Source organism: Rana temporaria, chromosome 9 (assembly GCF_905171775.1).
Source record: "Rana temporaria chromosome 9, aRanTem1.1, whole genome shotgun sequence".
Taxonomy (NCBI): Eukaryota; Metazoa; Chordata; class Amphibia; order Anura; family Ranidae; genus Rana; species Rana temporaria.
The window spans coordinates 61,299,540-61,319,552 of record NC_053497.1 but is presented as its reverse complement, the minus strand read 5'-3'; the positions used below and the strand labels follow the sequence as shown (position 1 = coordinate 61,319,552).

Below are 20,013 nucleotides of genomic sequence, written 5' to 3'. Positions count from 1 at the left end.
ATACAATGGCGGTCGTTTCAACTTTTTATCACGCATGGTATTTGCACAGCAATTTTTCGAACATTTTTTTTTGGAAAAAAAAACAGTTTTGTGCTTTTTAAAAAAAAAAAAACACTAAAGTTAGCCCAATGTTTTTGCATAATACGGTATGAAAGATGAAGTTACGCCGAGTCAATAGATACCCAACATGTCACCCTTCAATATTGCACACGCTTGTGGAATGGCGCCAAACTTCACTACTTAAAAATACCCATAGGTGACACTTTAAATGTTTTTACTGGTTACATCTTTTTAGTTGGAGAAGGGGTCTAGGGCCAAAATGATTGCTCTCGCTCTAACGTTCGCAGCGGTACCTCACATGTGTGGTTTGAACACTGTTTTCATATGTGGGCGGGACTTACGTGCACGTTCGTTTCTGTATACGAGCACACGGGAACAGGGGCGCTTTAAAATTTTGTATTTTTTTTTTATTGTTCATTTTACTTTATTTATTTTAGTTTGACACGTTTTTCCCCAAAAATAAATGTTTTGATTACTTTTATTCCTATTACAAGGAATGTAAACATCCCTTATAATCAGAATATAGCATGACGGGTCCTCTTTACAGTGAGATATGGGGTCAATAAGACCCCACATCTCACCTCTAGGCTGGGAAGCCTGGAAAAAAAAACGATCCTGGCTTCGATTGCAGCGGTGAGTCAGAAGCAGCGGAGGGCGAAGGGAGTGGGGATGTCCCCTTTTGCCTCCCATAAGAACGATCAGGAGGCGGAACATCCGCCATGATCGTTCTTATGGTGTAGAGAATCGCCGGCTGAAAAAAATTATATCTGAATGATGTACCGACCTCCCGACCCAAAAAAAAAAAATCGGCCCTTTAATAAAAAATAAAATAAAATAAAAATATATAAAAATATATATATATATTTTTTTATAAAAAAAAATTAAAATAAGGGGAGTTGTTATCTGGGGCCTTGTGGACCTCCGGGCCCCTTACAGGTGTATTGCCTGTACCCCCTGATGGCGGCCCTGGGGGACAGTGACACCTGAGATGTAAGGAAGCACTCCGCTGCCTGGGGACAGTGACACATGAGATGTAAGGAAGCACTCCGCTGGCTGGGGACAGTGAAATCAGGGCTCCCACTGATTCTGCGTTAACAATTTCATTTTATATTACAATGTAATAATAGAAATAATGCGCTTCAATCACCCTGACACCATAACAACCATGGTGCCGGAATAATTGAGACGCTAACACCAGGTGTTTGGAGTATCTTTATCTGTTGATTGTTAAACTTTCTGGAATACACACATTTCTATTGTTGTGTAGGATCTGGGCCTGCTGTCGATCCATTCCTCTTTTTTCCTTCCTCTTTCTCTCTCTTTTTCTTCCTTTGTTTCCCTCCCTCTATCCCTCGTTCATCTCAGACTAACCACACCCATTTGAGCCACGCCCCTTTAAGCCACACCCAATATTAAGCTTAAACCATGCCCATCATTCGCCGTGGCGCACTTTGCGCACCACGTTTTTCTTTCCGCAATTGACTTTACTTACACTATAATGTACTGAATGTAATCTGTAGATTTTATTGGCAAATTTTTGTTTTGTTGTTCGAAATTAATATAAGCTGTTGCCTGGGTAGTACTGTGCCATATGAGTGTGGTAATCTGTTGTTCAATGGTATTAGTTTTTTTTTGTGGGGGGGGGGGGGGCTGTTTGAGGGGGGGGAATACAACATTTTGCTATGGGGCCCTGTGATTTCTAGTTAAGCCCCTGTGCGTGACAGTTTAAAGTATTGCCGGTACACACCTTTTTCATTTTTACCATACTGTCCCCAGTCAATGGCCCTAATCTCTGCCACACCAGTCATATGCTGATGCATAAGAACATACAGTAGGTCATTTGCTTAGGCTAAGGGTTGGTTCACACCACAAAAACACACTCCAGATCTGTTTCGGGTGCATTTATGCATGCGTGTACTGGGGTGGTGCATTTTTTTATGCGTTCCAATGCATTCTGGTGTGTTTTTTATACCTTTTACCTACGGTACCTAAAAATCTCCATAGGCAGCGCTTTAAAAACATTTTTTGCGGTTACCAGGTCAGAGTTACAGAGGAGGACTAGGGCTATAATTATTGCTCGGACAATCGCGGCGATATCTCACATGTGTGATTTGAACACCGTTTACGTATGCGTTTTCTTGGCTGCTTAAGCTCGCTGGGACGAGGGCGCAATAAAAATCACTTTTATTGCTGTCACAAGGAATGTAAACATCCCTTGTGACAGTAATAGGTGGTGACAGGTACTCTTTATGGAGGGATCGGGGATCGGGTCTCCTGGTGGGAAGGGAGGCCCGGTATTAGCAGCGGAGGCGGCGGGAGGGGGGTGTCCCCTCCCACTCCTCCGGGATAACAACCGAGTGGCTTTTAGCCGCATCAGTTGTTATCACTGGAAAGCCGTTCGCTCTAAAAAACGATACCAGGATGATGCCTGCAGCTGCGGGCATCATCCCGTTATAACCCCTGAAAGCCGAGGACGCATATGTGCGTATGCTCGGCGGCAAGGGGTTAAAATGAGCAAACTAAAATGCACATACAAAAGGCAAGTTAAGGGGAAATCTCTATTAAAGTAAGAGGGATGTGGTTAAAGTTTGTTTTAATATAACATTGAGAGACATCTTATAACCTGCCTACACCAGCCACAGCTTTTAGCCACAGCTTTTTGCACCATATTTGGAAAACATTGGGGTCTGAACCCATTACCCTAGTGGTGATTACTAAGCCACTGTGCTGCCCATAGCATTAATTAGAATATATATATGAGTAGTACCATGATTTAAGAATAAGATATATCATTATAAGAATATATTATAATATAATTTGAATTAGACATGAAAAATTGGTTTGTCATATACTAGAGATATAACTATAATGTCTATAGATATATTTAACATTAGAAAAAAGTATGCATTACCCTGTAACATTCATTAAAAATGCATTTGTTTGCAGAAAAAGGTAAAAAAAACTCTACAAAACAGAAAAGAAAATGAATATATTTACTATCAACAGTAGCCAAACCACACTTGCCAATTGTTTATTTTTACACACAAACGGGATCTTGGCTAAATTCTGCAGTCCTGTGCTCTCTGGGGACCACGTTTAGCATTTTCTATTCTGACTTGACATTTACTAATAGACGTTCACCAATTGATTGGGATTCTGTTCTCCACATTGAAGTCTTATGCTGCGTACACACGGTCGGAATTTTTCGATGAAAAAAGTCAGATGGAATTTTTTCATCGGATATTCCGACCGTGTGTATGCCCCACCCGACATTTTCAGTCGGAAATTCCGACAGACTTAGAAAGAGAACACAATTCTATCGGAAATTGCATTTGTCTGTATGGAATTCTGATGAAGAAAAAAACATGCATGCTCGGAAACAATTTGACGCATTCTCAGAAGCATTGAACTTCATTTTTCTAGGCTCGTCGTAGTGTTGTACGTCACTGCATTTTTGACGGTCGGAATTTGGTGTGTCTGTGTGTATGCAAGATAGCTTGAGCGGAATTCCGTCAGAATTCGTAGAAAATGAACCCCCGCATGCATACTTGCCAACAGTCCCAATTTTCCAGGGACATCCATGGTATTCAGACCTAAATCCCGGGCCTTTCGGTGTCCTGTGAAAATTCACGGGAAATTGGCTTTGTCCCGGGGGCTGTGATTAAATGCCCGTCACCGCCGTTAGAGGTCTGAGGTTGCTGCTGCCATTTTTGTGAAGAGCAGTACTCCTTGAGGCCGAGTTGGGGGGTTGCTGGGGGTATTAATGCCACATCGTGGGGGGGTTGCTGGGGGTGTTAGTGCCACACTGCGGGGGGGGGGTGTTAGTGCCGTGCAGCAGGGGAGTAGGGGGGTGTTGCTGCCGCTGGGCGAGGGTGTTGCTGGGGGTGTTAGTGCCATGCTGCCTAGCGGGGATAGGGGCAGTTGTGCTAGTGCCGCTCCACCGGCGGCCCGGGGGGGGGGAGTTGTTTGCCTCCCCAAGAAAAAACGCCACCAGCCGCCACTGATGCACAAACTGCAAAATAGAACACTTGTCTATGCTTTGTTTCTTCATAAAGCTATAAGAATAAAGGAAGATGGCGAGCAAAGAAGGAAGAAAGAAAATAGAGTAGTAACAGAGAGCAAGTCACGTAAGTGTGAATTTTACAGATATAAATTCTAACAGGATGCTATTTCATTTCTTTAAGCACTGCATTTCAAATCTTATTTTTTTGATCCTTTCTTCATAAAGCTACTTCAGATTCAGAATAGGGGAAGATGGTGAGCAAAGAAGGAAGAAAGGAAATAGAATAGTAGCAGCAAGACACGTAATTGTGAATTTTACAGGATGCTATTTCATTTTAGAACTGCATATCAAATAGCCATGTTATTTATTTTTATATTTTTTAGAAAATACAATTTTCTTCTTTTTTGATCTATTTTTGCATTTTTTGCACTGATGTTCCCTTCCAGATTCTTTGTACTAACTTCCTGTCTACATTAATGTAACCAACTTATAGGCAGCTGCATGAAGTTGCTCAAGGACAGACTTCCTGATTGTGACAATGGAGGAACTTGCCTATAACAAAACTGCATATGGGGGGGTGATTTGCTAAAGAAAAAAAAGACTTTGAATTTTGAAAACTTAGAAGCTTAGTAAAGGAGGTGCAACCATGTTTACTGTAACCGCTTGCGGACCGTCCTTTGTAAAAATACACGTACATGTATGTGGTCTGGTATTTCTGGGTAGGGGACGCACTCCCACCGCACCATCTATAAAGGAATAGAAGGTAATAAAACACTTGTGGGTTTAGTCAAAACTTTTTTTTCCATATAATTCTCCTTTAAGAGGGCGTGACAAGGGGTGTGTCCTATGCCTACATACTTTTGCTAAAAGGTGTCCCTCGTTTCCATCTCAAAAAGTTGGGAGGTATGCAGTGGCAGAATATAGTATTAGCACTGATCAATGGATAAGAGTCACTGGTGATATCAGTGTCCTTTTGTTAGTTCAAACCCACTATCAGCTAGTGTCAGATTGTCCGCTGCACTATCACAGTCCCACTATAAGTCGTTGATCACCGCCATTACTAGTATATATAAAATAAATAAAATAAATTCCAGTATGTATATCATCATTTGTAGACACTGATGCAAACCAATCAATATACAATTATAGATTTTTTTGTACCAAAGACATGTAGCAGAATACATTTTGGCCTAAATTTTCGAAGATTTTTTTTTATTATTATTATTATTATTATTGGATATGTTTTATAGCATATAGCATATTATTATATAATAAAACTGACCACACTGGAAAGGATGTGCTCTCATGCCTAGCGTGGTCAGTTTGAAATAGAAAAGCAGAGGGTCTGGGAGGATTACCAGGGATTTCACACAAAGGAAGCAATGCAAAGAGAACAGGATATCTTTTAACACAAGTACGTGGTTCATCTTTAGCTGGAAAGGTTCATGACTTTTCCTGTTCAATAAATATAGCCACATTGCTGTATAATTTATTAACATTTAATGCTAAAATTAAAGACATATAAAGCAGTTCTAACACAAAAAAACACTTAATAACAGTACCTTTAACCACTTGCTGACCAGCCCCCATCCTTATATCATTATCATCATTACGGCAGCAGGTCGGCAAGATCCCACAAACCGTCGTAGCTGTACGTCGGTCCCTTTAAGCAGGATAGCAGGTGCACACACGCTGTATCGCAGGGGTGCCAATGCTCGTGACTGGGCGGTCTCGATGACCGCCGTCCGCGAGCGATCGCGGGCACCAGAGGCAGAACAGGGATGTGTATGTGTAAACACACACATCCCTGTTCTGTGAGGAGAGACAGATCGTGAGTTCCTAATAGCTAGGAACCACGATCTGTCATTTCCTCTAGTCAATCCCCTCATCACACAGTTCAAAACACATAATCAGAGAACACAATTAACCCCTTGATCGCCCCCTAGTGTTAACCCCTTCCCTGCCAGTGACATTTTTACAGTAATTAGTGCATTTTTATAGCACTGATTGCTGTATAAATGCCAAATGGTTCCAAAAATGTGTCCGCCATAATGTCACAGTCACGATAAAAATTGCGGATCGCCGCCATTACTAGTAAAAATAATAATAATAATAAAAATGCTATAAATCTATCCCCTATTTTGTAGACCAGTGTTTCTCAACTTCAGTCCTCAACAACAGGTCATGTTTTCAGGCTTTCCATTATTTTGCAGAGATGATTTGATCAGTTTCACTGCCTTAGTAATTACTACAGCCATTTCATCTGAAATAAATGATGAAAACATGACCTGTTGGCGCGCCTTGAGGACTGGAGTTGAGAAACACTGTAGTAGACGCTATAACTTTTGCGAAAACCAATCAATATATGCTTGTTGCTATTTTTATTACCAAAAATATGTAGAAGAATACATATCGGCCTAAACTAAGGAAAAAAATGGAGGTATTTATCATAGCAAAAAGTTTAAAATTGTGGTTTTTTTTTCAAAATTGTTGCTCTTTTCTTGTTTATACACAACCACTGGACAAGGGTAGTGGGGATGAGGCCCTTGTCCCCATCAACATGGGGACATCCTCCCCATGTTGAGGGCATGTGGGCTTGTATGTTTCAGGAGGGGGGCGCTCTCTCATGCCCCCTCTTTTCCTGCGGCCTGCCAGGTTGCGTGCTCGGATAAGGGTCTGGTATGGATTTTTGGGGGGAACCCCACACCATTTGTTTTTTTTTATTTTGGCATGGGGTTCCCCTTAAAATCCATTCCAGACCTGATGGATTTTAAGGGGGACCCCTACGCCATTTTATAAAAAAAAATGTCTCAGGGTTCCCCTTAATATAAAAAAACAGATCTAAAGGGCCTGGTATGGAATTTGGGGGAACCTCCATGCATTAAAGGGCCTGGTAATGGACTAGGGGGGGGGAGCACATGCCATTTTTTCAAAGACTTTTATCTGCCAGGACCCAACAATTCATTATAGCCGCGAGTAGTTTTAAATGGCTTTTTTTCCTTTAGAAATGTCATTTTGTGCAGGGACTGTTCTAAACACTGGAAAAATGCGCCACTTTACAGGCATACTATAGACACCCCCCAGGTACAAAATGTAAAGGTATATTTCACTTTTATTGTTTCACTTTAAGCATTATCAAAATCACTGCTCCCGAAAAAAATGCCATTTTTTTTGCATTGATACATGTCCCCTGGGGCAGGACCCAGGTCCCCAAACACTTTTTATGACAATAACTTGCATATTAACCTTTTAAATTAGCACTTTTGATTTTTCCCATAGACTTTTAAAGGGTGTTCACGGCAAATTCGAAAGCGGAACACCCCAAATTGTTCGCTGTTCGGCGAACAGGCAATGTTTGAGTTGAACTCATGTTCGACTCGAAACATAAAGCTCATCCCTAGTATAAATGCATGAAGTGGTCGGCGAGTGGTTAACCACTAGGGGTCCGCGCTATAGCCGAATGAGCTGTTTGGCTAGCTAGTAAAGAGCTGAACAGCTCAGAGTACTTCAGCTGTCTTAGCATTGCTTTAAAGCAATATATTGGCCAGATAAAGGGAACCATGCCATATGACATAATTCCAGTAATTAAGGACTCTAATGCTTTTCTAGAGGAAAGTGACCAAACAATCTGGAGGAGTACTTAGCAAAGCTACATGCATTTTAAAATGAAAAACAATTGATCAATCATCTTTAGAACGTTGTGGTATATATCTTCACATACTTTGACTTTGAGTAACCACTTGAATATAATGATTACTGCTGATAATTTATTAGTCAAAACCATTCACCTACTGAAAGATGCATATGTTAGTAATTGAGATTTATAGGTTTAGGCAAGTTCATCACTGAAACTGTTCCCCAGAAGATTGGTGTGTTTATTAGGTTGGCTATATTCAAATACTACTAAATCACATAAAAAGCGATGAAAAAAACACACGCTATTAGAACATTAAGAATTCACCACTTTCATGATTATCTTCATTTTTGCATTACATAAACACTGGTAAGTTTGTACTCACATAGATGAAATATTTCAGGTCCAAACACATTAAAGTGAAGCAACAGTTCCAATTTGCCAGATAACAAAGCTCTGAATAGCTCAGTAGCCTAACACCATTTTAATATAATAATCTTTAAAATGAATAATATAAGAATTTAAATTTTAGTCTCTGAGTGGATAGTTATAAAAACAAATTATGAGTGTCTTCTCACCACTGTTTCTCCACCCTAATGTTATTTATACCCTAATAATGATTTTGGTAAAAAGAAAACGATTTCTGCCACCACCTTTAATTACAAGTAAGCTGCGATATGCACTCACCGGCCCCTTTATTAGATACACCTGTTCAATTGCTTGGTAACACAAATTGCTAATCAGCCAATTACAAGGCAGCAACTTAATACATTTAAGCATGTAGACGTAGTGAAGATGACTACGAAACAAAAAAAAAAATACCCTGCAAGACAAAGACATAATGAGCTAGTATGCATAGCATACTAGCTCATTATGAAGTACTTACCTGAGATCAAAGCCCCCACAGCCTTTCTCGTTTGCCTCCTCCGTTGCCGCCATGATACCCAGAGTGACTTCTGGGTATCGCGGCTCCAGCGCTGTGACTGGCTGGAGCCGCAATGACGTCACTGGCCACTAACGGCATGTCCCATCCATTAACGGCACGCTCAGTGCGCCTGTGCCGTTATCTACGGCGCGCATGCTGTCTTTTCTGCAAATATCTCCTAAACCGTGTAGGTTTAAGAGATATTTGTTGCACCTACAGGTAAGCCGGAGCAGCGATTCAAGATAGACACTCCGAGGGGACATGGCGGCGGTGGCGGAGGGAAACGAGGAGCACTTTAATCTCAGGTAAGTGCCACATAATGAGCTAGTATGCCATGCATACTAGCTCATTGTGCCTTTTTCTTGCAGGGTTTTTTTTTTTACAGGAAAACAAATATTGTTTTTACTTCCTCTTTAACCACTTAAGCCCTGGACCATATTGCTGGTCAATGACCGGGCCACTTTTTGCGATTCGGCACTGCGTCGCTTTAACTGACAATTGCGCGGTCGTGCGACATGGCTCCCAAACAAAATTGGCGTCCTTTTTTTCCCACAAATAGAGCTTTCTTTTGGTGGTATTTGATTACCTCTGCGGTTTTTATTTTTTGCGCTATAAAACAAAAATAGAGCGACAATTTTGAAAATAAATTATATTTTTAACTTTTTGCTATAATAAATATCCCCCAAAAATATATAAAAAAATATTTTTTTCCTCAGTTTAGGCCGATACGTGTTCTTCTACATATTTTTCTAAAAAAAAAAAATTGCAATAAGCGTTTATTGATTGGTTTGCGCAAAAGTTATAGCGTTTACAAATTAGGGGATAGTTTTATGGCATTTTTATTAATATTTTTTTCTTTACTAGTAATGGCGGCGATCAGTGATTTTTATCGGTACTGCGACATTATGGTGGACACTTCAGACACTCTTGACACATTTTTGGGACCATTGGCATTTTTATAGCGATCAGTGCTATAAAAATGCATTGATTACTATAAATATGCCACTGGCAGGGAAGGGGTTAACACTAGGGGGTGAGGAAGGGGTTAATTATGTTCCCTAGGTGTGTTCTAACTGAAGGGGGGGTGGGACTGACATGGGGAAATGACAGATCGCTGTTCATACATTGTATGAACAGACGATAGGTAATTTCTCCCCCTGACAGGACCGGGAGCTGTGTGTTTACACACACAGCTCCCGGTTCTTGCTCTGTAACGAGCGATCGTGGGTGCCCGGCGGTGATCGCGCCCACCAGGCACACGCGTCGGCATCAGGGACGAGCGCACAGCGCTCCGCGCCCCTATTGGCTGAACAGTGAGATGACGTAGATCTACGTGATCTCGCCCAGCAGAGCCAACCTGCCTCCGTATATCTGCGGTGGCTGGTCGGCAAGCAGTTAAGCCACCCATAGTTGGTTTAAATCTTGGCCGGTTCAGCAGGGACTGGGTGAGATTCAAACCATGTATGGGCAGGCTAACCTGGGTACAACCAGCCTGCCAGATTTTAAATGCAGTTATTGTTATCGACTGTTATAGCCACCAGCAATAATCACTGTGTTCTTCCGTGTGGACGGCTTTCCCCACCCTGGTGTGACATCCAGGCTGATATGTCTGTTAGTAAATCAGTGATGCGTCAAGAGAATGATGGGGTGAGCTGAGGGGTAGAGAGATGGATTTGGGTGTCATCGGCATATAAATGGAAGTGGAAGCCATGGGAGGCTATCAGCTGACCCAGGGAGAAGGTGTAGATCGAGAATAGTAGCGGTCCAAGGACAGAACTTTGGGGGACCCCAACGGTAAGAGGAGTTGGAGAGGAGGAAGTGAAGTTGTAAGTGACACTGAAGGTGCGGTGAGATAGGTAAGATTCAAACCCATGGAGAGCACAGCCATGGAGACCAAGAAAATGTTGTTTTTTTTTGAGGAGGGCGTGGTCAACTGTATCAAAGGCAGCGGAAAGCTCCAAGAGTGTACAGAATAACGACCCTTGGTTTTGGCTGTTAGTAAATCGTGACCAATCTGTCACAATTGCGCTTGCCCACGGTGACTAGCAAACAACAACGTGGTTCAGTGACTGGGGTATATGAGGAAATAAGGGGGAGTACTGAGCAAGACTGGCTGATTTACACCCCACACTTCCTTTTGGTCACCACTAGAGGGAGATTCCACTCCAATCCAGCTGGCTGACCACACACACACACACAGGCAGATACAAATCTTACATACAATGTGATGCGCTCTAAGGGTTGGGGAGCAGTCTAGCAATTAGCACACACTTCTAGGGTTCCCCCAGCTATTCCACAAGCTATAACCCTGGTGTTAATCACTCTTCCCTATGTCTACACACACCAAACGATACTTGCCACCACCCAACAGTTTGTCCGCAAACTGGTCTGCTGAGTAACCACACACACAGATGTTCATCTGGCAGATCTGTTAGGTTACAATCTGCATGCAATCTGCCAAAACGCAGTGCAATTGCATACCGATTGGCGCATAACTTAGACTGAGTACTTAGGCCAGGGGTGCCCAACCTTTTGAAGAGCGAGGGCCACTGAAGCGACTTGGTAACCGATCGCGGGCCAAAAGGAGTGGAATGGGTGGATGACAGGTCTGTGTCCATGCTGCATATGCTAAACGGACACAGACACAACCCATGCTACTGTGTTCTGTTTTTTTTTTTTGCGGATTTGATTTGGGGGTAAGCGGTGGTAAATGGACATAGAGGTGAATGAAGGGTCCGATTGGGTCCGATTGGGTCCTAAGGCTGCTTTCACACTGATGCACCACATGCTGCACTTTGCTAAAGACTTCTATTTTATCCTGCAGGTGTGGTGCAATTTCTGTAAGCGCACCAAACCCACTGGTAATAACAGAAGTCTATGGCTCAGTGCAGCTAACCCGCAGGTTCGAAAGCAGCCCAGTAACCACTGCAAAACAGATATGCCCATATATACACTTTGACTTAAAGCGGGGGTTCACCCTATTAATAAAAAAAAAAAAAAAATTTTTTCCTCTAGCATACAATGAGGCATAGTAGCGCGAGCTACAGTATGCCTGTATTTATTTTTTTAGTCCGGTACTCACTGTGCAATTCTAGCGAGACGATTCTGACTCCTGGGCGTTCCTATCCAGAGGCAGCATGATTGACGGCCGGCTATGGCGCGTCACGCTTCTCCGGAAATAGCCGAAATAGGACTTGGCGCTTCGCGGCGCCTGCGCATAGTCTGTGCGCAGGCGCCGTGAAGAGCCGAGACCTACTCCGGCTATCTTCGGGGAGCGTGACGTGCCATAGCCGGCCGTCAATCATGCTCCCTCTGGATAGGAACGCCCATTCCCCGCGGGGAGTCGGAATCGTCTCGCTAGGATTGCACTGTGAGTACCGGACTAAAAAAATAAATACAGGCATACTGTAGCTCGCGCTACTATGCCTAATTTAATGATGGAAAGTTGTCAATAAGGGTGAACCACCGCTTTAAGTAATAAACTTACCTTTAATAACAGTCTTCTATTCAGTTTTCCCCAGGGCTTTTTTTTTTTGCGGGAACGTGGGGGAATGCAGTTCTGGCACCTCTAGAACTGAATGTATGTGATTGCAAGGGGTGCTGGGTTGTGCTACAGTGTCTATTGCTGCTGGGGCATCTAGTGTTGCTGGAATGGATGTATTTTTGCAGGGGGAGAATCATTGACAGGGTATCTATTGTTGCTGGGGTGGGCCTTATGTTGCTGGGAGAGTCAGTTGTTGCCTGGAGGGATCTACTGTTGAGAGAGAATTCTATTGTAGCTGCCTGCTGGATGATCTATTGATACTGTCTGCTGGAAGATATTTTATTGCTGATGGGGGTCTGTTGTTGCTAGAGGGGTTTATTTTGTTGAGGGTGGTCAATTGTTGCTGGAAGATCTATTGTTGCAGAGGGTCTATTGTTGTTGGCTGCAGGGGATCTATTTTTCTGCTTTTCTTGTTATCATTAACAAATTAAAGGGGCAGTGCTGGGAGGTGGGTAGGGGGTGGGACCAAGAAACGGTGCTCGGAGGTAGGTAGCGGTGAAGACGGGGTAACTCCGAAAGGGAGAGTTCCTGCACCTATACTCTGTGTATTTGGCTTCGATTGTGACAGGAGCTAACCTTTTACAGGAAGCATCGGCCTATGTGGCTTTGCTCTGCAGCCGCTTGCTTTCTCTACCGCCGGCTTCATTCACAGCGCTGATGCTCTTTCATGACGGGTCGATAACCTGCGATCTAGGCTTGCCAAACCGCCATCCCAGAGCAGGAGGTCGCAGGCCACATCAGAGGACTCCACGGGCCACATGTGACCCCCGGGCCACTGCTTGGGCACCCCTGACTTAGGCTCTAAAATTCGACAACCTCTCCATAGATATGAGTCCTAGCTTAGTACACAGAAGTCACTTATTAATTTTATTATTTATTATCCCGAAAGTGGGAAAGACAGAATAAGGTCAATTGCAATTTTCAGTTGCTACATCCTATATACGCATATAGTGACATGCACTAACAACGTGAATATGCTCCTATCTATTTATATTGTAATGTTATGATGTTCTTCTAGTGCCAGGATATACAGGTACATTGTACCCAACACAATAGCACAATGACCTCATACAGTCCTGATCAAAAGTTTAAGACCACTTGAAAAATGGCAAAAAATCATATTTTACATTGTTGGATCTTAACAAGGTTCCAAGTAGAGCTTCAACATGCAACAAGAAGAAATGAGAGTGAGACAAAACATTTCTTGAGCATTCAATTTAATGAAAACAACGAATAAACTGAAACAGGCTGTTTTTCAGCTGATCAACAGTTTAGGACCACACCTCCAAAAAAAAAAAAAAAAACCACCCCAAAATAGAAATCCAACTTCCAAACATGAAATCAGTAATGAGTAGCTCCGCCGTTATTGTTGATCACTTAAAAAATTTGTTTCGGCATGCTTGATGCAAGCGTTTCCATGAGGTGAGTGGGAACATTTCTCCAAGTGGTGAAGACAGCCACACGAAGGCCATCTACTGTCTGGAACTGTTGTCCATTTTTGTAAACTTCCCTTGCCATCCATCCCCAAAGGTTCTCAATTGGATTTAGATCAGGGGAACACGCAGGATGGGCCAAATGAGTGATGTTATTCTCCTGGAAGAAGTCCCTTGTCCTGCGGACATTGTGTACTGTAGCGTTGTCCTGTTGAAAAACCCAGTCGTTACCACACAGATGAGGGCCCTCAGTCATGAGGAATGCTCTCTGCAACATCTGGACATAGCCAGCGGCCGTTTAAAGCCCCTGCACTTCCTGAAGCTCCATTGTTCCACTGAAGGAAAAAGCACCCCAGACCATTATGGCGCCCCCTCCACTGTGGCGCGTAGAAAACATCTCAGGTGGGATCTGCTTGTCATGCCAGTAACGTTGGAAACCATCAGGACCATCTAGGTTACATTTTTTCTCATCAGAGAATAAAACTTTCTTCCACCTTTGAATGTCCCATGTTTGGTGCTCTCTTGCAAAGTCCAAACGAGCAGTTCTGTGGCGTTCAAGGAGACAATGTTTTTGTAGACGTTTTTTGTTTTTGAAGCCCTTCAGTCTCAGATGCCATCTGATGGTTATGGGGCTGCAGTCAGCACCAGTAAGGGCCTTAAATTGGGTTGAGGATCGTCCAGTGTCTTGATGAAAGACTCTGCTTATGCAGTTCAGCAACCCAACCACGTTCAAAAAGGGAGTGTTTTTTTGCCTTTGCCATCACAAAGTGTGACTACCTGACAGAGAATGACAATGAATCCACATCTTTGCACAGATTTGGCCTTTTAAAGGCATGTGGTCCTAAACTTTTGATCAGCTGAAAAACAGCCTGTTTCAGTTTATTCGTTGTTTTCATTAAATTGAATGCTCAAAAAATGTTTTGTCTCACTCTCATTTCTTCTTGTTACATGTTGAAGCTCTACTTGGAACCTTGTTAACCACTTGAGACCCGCGCTATTAACAAAAGACGTCAACAGCCCGGCTCTCGGGTGCCAACTGGACGTCTTTGGACGTCATTTAAAGTGCATTACCCGCGCGCGCCTCTGGGGTGCGCGCAGCAGGTAAACACTGTCCCGGCGCATCGCTGGGAAGCCGATGCGTGTACCTGGCGGCCGCGATGTCCGCCGGGTACACGCGATCGTCGGGAACCCAGCAGGGATGTGGAGCTCTGTGTGTAAACACAGAGCTCCACGTGCTGTCAGGAGAGGAGACCGATCTGTGTCCCTTGTACATAGGGACACAGCATCGGTCACCTCCCCCAGTCACCACCCTCCCCCCACACAGTTAGAACACACCCAGGATACACATTTAACCCCTTCATCACCCCCTAGTGTTAACCCCTTCACTGCCAGTCACATTTATACAGTAATTAGTGCATTTTTATAGCACTGATCGCTGTATAAATGTGAATGGTCCCAAATTTGTGTCAAAAGTGTCCAATACGTCCGTCGCAATATCGCAGTCCCAATAAAAATCTCAGATCGCCACCATTACTAGTAAAAAAAAATAATAAAAAAATATCATAGTTCTGTCCCCTATTTTGTAGGCGCTATAACTTTTGCGCAAACCAGTCGCTTATTGCGATTTTTTTTTTTTTTTTTTACAAAAATACGTCGAAAAATACGTATCGGCCTTAACTGAGAAAAAAAAGTTTTTTTTTTTTTTTTAAAATTGGGATATTTATGATAGCAACAAGTAAAAAATATATATATATTTTTTAAATTGTCGCTCTTTTTTTGTTTATAGCACAAAAAATAAAAACCGCAGAGGTGATCAAATACCACCAAAATAAAGCTCTATTTGTGGGGGGAAAAGGACGTCAATTTTGTTTGGGAGCCACGTCGCATGACCGCGCAATTGTCAGTTAAAGCGACGCAGTGCCGGAAGCTGAAATTTCGCCTGGGCACGAAGGGGGTTTATGTGCCCAGTAAGCAAGTGGTTAAGATTCAACAATGTAAAATATTATTTTTTGCCATTTTTCAAGTGGTCTTAAACTTTTGATCAGGACTGTATATTGGAAGTTTTTTCAGTATATACAAAACAACATTCCTGTGCCCTGAAACTGAACATACACAAAACCTGCAAGCCATCAGTCAGCAACAATAAAGTTTTCTTGCCATAAACTGTGCTTTGACCCTGTAAATGGGATAAGTTGTGTCTCGTTTTCTTGTCATCACTATTCAAGTCAATCAACTCAACTCAATGCAACTTAAAACAATTCAGAACCAGCTTGATGCAGGACAGCTACATTAAGGCAAGGTGCAACAACTTAAAGACAAATCAAAGCAACTAAGTAGCATCCAAACTCATACTGTAGTCAACTTGCTTCTAATTCCTGACTGACAACATTAGCCTTTTAACTGCATCTAAAGCCTGCGGAGAATTATGTACCATTATCTGTGCCAAAAATCCTGCCCATTGTGGTTTTGTACAACTTAGGTAGGGGTAAATGATGCTCCTGCTTTGTCTGAACATAGTACAATGTGATTTTACAATCTCTTACATTTATATAAAATTGTACATAAATCTAAGCATTTGCAACGTCTGCATAAAATTGGATGAGGTATTATGAAACAGAGATTAGATAAGCTAGAAACATTTGAAAAGAATATAAAACGGGTGGCATGTCCTTTAGGCAAGGTTCACACCTATGCAAATTGAGTGCGGCTTGAACCGCATCCAATTCGCAGAACATTTTAAAATACATTGTTTTCAATGAGGCTGGTTCACATATGTGCGATGCATTCGCACTGCGCATTGCCGCCAAACCGTGTGCGTCTTTTAGGCATTGCGGTGCGGCTCAGGTGCAAATTCAAGCCCATTATCTTCTATGGGTACACAGCTGAATTCGCAGATGTGTTCATTTCTCTTCAGGAATTTCTCTCATTCAGCTCAATACACTTCTCCCCCACTCTCCTCTCACCCGAAACGTCTCCCAGGTCTCCAAATTTGCATCTAAAACGTTGCTAATCTGCTGAACACTTCTCTTATCTCTCTGCAGAGATAAGAGAGCTGAAATTTGCACCGCACAATTATGATTCCGGCCTTAAATGCTTATGCCGTGTACACACGATCGTTTTTTCGGCTTGTAAAAAACGAAGTTTTAAAAAAAATGTCATTTAAATGATCGTGTGTGGGCTTCACAGCATTTTTCGGCTTCTGAAAAACGACAAAAAAAAAATTCCAACATGCTCCATTTTTTAACAATGTTTTAAATTATGTCTTTTTTGGGTTGTAAAAAATGATCGTGTGTGGGCTTAAACTACGTGAAAAACCTGCGCATGCTCAGAAGCAAGTTATGAGACGGGAGCGCTCGTTCTGGTATAACTACCGTTCGTAATGGAGTAAGCACATTCATCACGCTGTAACAGACAGAAAAGCGTGAATCGTCTTTTACTAACACAAAATCAGCTAAAGCAGCCCAAAGGGTGGCGCCATCCGCATGGAACTTCCCCTTTATAGTGCCGTCATACGTGTTGTACCTCACCGCGCTTTGCTAGAGCATTTTTCTTTAAATGATCGTGTGTGAGTAACGTCGTTTTAATGATGAAGTTGGAAAAAAAATAGTTTTTCTAGAGGCTGAAAAACGTTGTTTTTTACATGCTGAAAAATGATCGTGTGTACATGTTCAATCCTCTTGTACAATTTTCTTTTACATTTGCCAAAAAACATATAATATAAGGTCAAAACTAAATGACTTTCAATTGTATCCAATTAGGCAGGCTCTTGCACTACAGATAAATCTAAAGGAAAATTGTACACGAAAATTTACCATTTATTGCCAGCCTTATGTCGTGTACACACGATCGAACATTCCGACAACAAAACCGTAGATTTTTTCCGATGGATGTTGGCTCAAACACACGGTCACACAAATGTTGTCAGAAATTCGAAACGTCAAGAACGCGGTGACGTACAACACGTACGACGAGCCGAGAAACATGAAGTTTAATAGGCAGTGTGGTTCTTCTGCTTGATTCCGAGCATGCGTGGATTTTTGTGTGTTGAAATTGGCTACACACGATCGGAATTTCCGACAAGAACTTTTGTTGTCAAAAAAATTGAGAACCAGCTGTCAAACATTTGTTGTCGGAAATTCCGACAGGAAAAAATGTCCGAGGAGCTTACACACGGTCGGATTTTCCGACAAGCTCACATCGAACATTTGTTGTTGGAAATTCCGACTGTGTGTACGCGGCATAACACTACATTTTCTCACATTCTCTAATGCCCTGTACACACGAGCGGAATTTCCGTCAGAAAAAAGTTGGATGGTTTTTCCGACGGAATTCCGCTCAAGCTTGGCTTGCATACACACGGTCACACAAAAGACTCTGAACTTTTGAGTGTTAAGAACGCGGGGACACTACAACAAGGCGAGAAAAATAAGTTCAATGCTTCTGAGCATGCGTGGAATTGTTTCCGAGCATGCATGCTTTTTTTTCCATCGGAATTGCATACAGACGAACAGATTTTCCGATAGGATTTTTTTCCGTCTGAAAAATTGAGAACCTGCTCTCAAACTTTTGCTGGTGGAAATTCCAACAGCAAAAGTCTGATGGAGCATACACACGGTCGGAATTTCCAAAAAAAAAGCTCACATCAGACTTTTGCTGGCGGAAATTCTGCTTGTATGTATGGGGCATAGGATATTTTCATTTGTGTACAATGGAATTGCATGCTTAGATTGTAATATCTGTGATCGCCTAAAGACTACCTTTGCATTAACTCTGCACTGTCTGCCAGGTTGCTGATCCGAGGTCTTAGCACACAATTTGGGAAACAGAAATGAAATACATTGTATAAAGTGCGTGCATAGAACTATTTAAAATCAACAATTCTCAACTTGTGGTGTCTTAACTTAAAGAATTTCTCTATTTGCTAAACTTATGCCCTGTACAAACGGAATTTCCGATGTGATAAAATCCGATGGATACACACTGTCAGACCAAATTCCGACCGTCCAAAACGCTATGACGTAAAACACTACGACGAGCCGAGAAAAATTAAGTTCAATGCTTTCGAGCATGTGTTGACTTGATTCTGAGCATGCGTGTTTTTTTTTCTCTGTCAGAGTTCCACAAAGAACGGAAAAAAGTCCGATGGGGCCCACACACGGTCGGAATATCCGATGAAAAAATTCCGTCTGCCTTTTATCATTGGAAATTCCGATCATGTGTACAAGGCATTAGCCTAGGGCTATGCAAGCAAATCAATCTATAACCTACTCAGATATATAACTACTTGCTGCATATCATCTACATAGCAATTCGACTTTAATGTGTTTTACCAGAAGGACAAGGCATATTAAATAAGGAAACACTTGCATGGAATACATTGTAGAAAGTGCGTGCATAGAACTATTTAAAGTCAACAATTCTCAACTCATGGTGTCTTAACTTAAGGAATTTCTCTATTTTATAAACTAAGCCTGGGGCTATGCAAGCAAACCAATCTATTACATACTCAGATATTTAACTACTTGCTGCATATCATTGACATAGCAATTTGATTTGAATGTGTTTTTAATATAAGGATAAGGAGTATTAAATAAGGAAACACTTGCATGTATAAATCTAAAGACTTTTTCATATACCGTACTCCATAAAAAATGACCATAAATCATAAAACATATTTTTTGCATAATATAACACGTATAAACAGTTCAGGTAAAGTATTCGTATTACAGACTCACCCATAAAATGTCCCCTCCTTGTGAAGTGCTTACCGCATACTATTCTTAGTAATAAAAGTGGAAGTCGCACAAGTCGTTAAAGTTATGTCTGTGCTCACTGCTCAGCAACAGATGTGAGAGTTTTTCTCTTCTGCAGAATAAATAGCATGCCTTTTATGTCCACCACCCCACTGAACACACACACAATTCCTGGCTAGAGACTGCAGATCTAACTTCTATACTCAATATTTCAACCGCATCTCCGCTCTTCATGAGCAGACTTACTACAACCAACAGAGGCAGTGTAACCTGATAAGCAGTGTAACCTTATAAAGCGGTATTAAACCCAAAAGCAAACATTTATTACATTGCAAATTCTTTTTTATTTTTTTTATTTAAGTATTCTTTATTAAAATGTTTTACTTTTGTATACATACATTCCACAAATAACATTTAAAGGGGTTGTAAAGGTAAATGTTTTTTCATCTTAATGCATCCTATGCATTATGGTGAAAAAACATCCAACGGTACCGTCCCAGTCCCACCCCGAACCCCCATCTTACTTACCTGACCCCTGGCCGTTGATTGGCTAGGCTGGATGGATTGATAGCAGCACAGCCATTGGCTGGCGCTGCTGTCAATTACAGCGAATGACGCAGTGCGCCGGGGGGCGGGGCCGAGTGATACAGTTAGCGGCTAT

General features: G+C 42.1%; 1 protein-coding gene across 1 annotated transcript in view; it reads right to left on the bottom strand.

Annotated features, from left to right (window-relative positions):
- Positions 1 to 19,662, bottom strand: part of LOC120913594 (cysteinyl leukotriene receptor 1-like) — a 76,803-nt gene extending 57,141 nt beyond the window's left edge. Inside the window, exon 1 of the mRNA XM_040323659.1 lies at positions 19,335 to 19,662. The gene's annotated coding sequence lies outside the window, so the exon portion shown is untranslated. The remainder of the gene's footprint in view (positions 1 to 19,334) is intronic.
- Between the last annotated feature and the right edge of the window lie 351 nt (positions 19,663 to 20,013).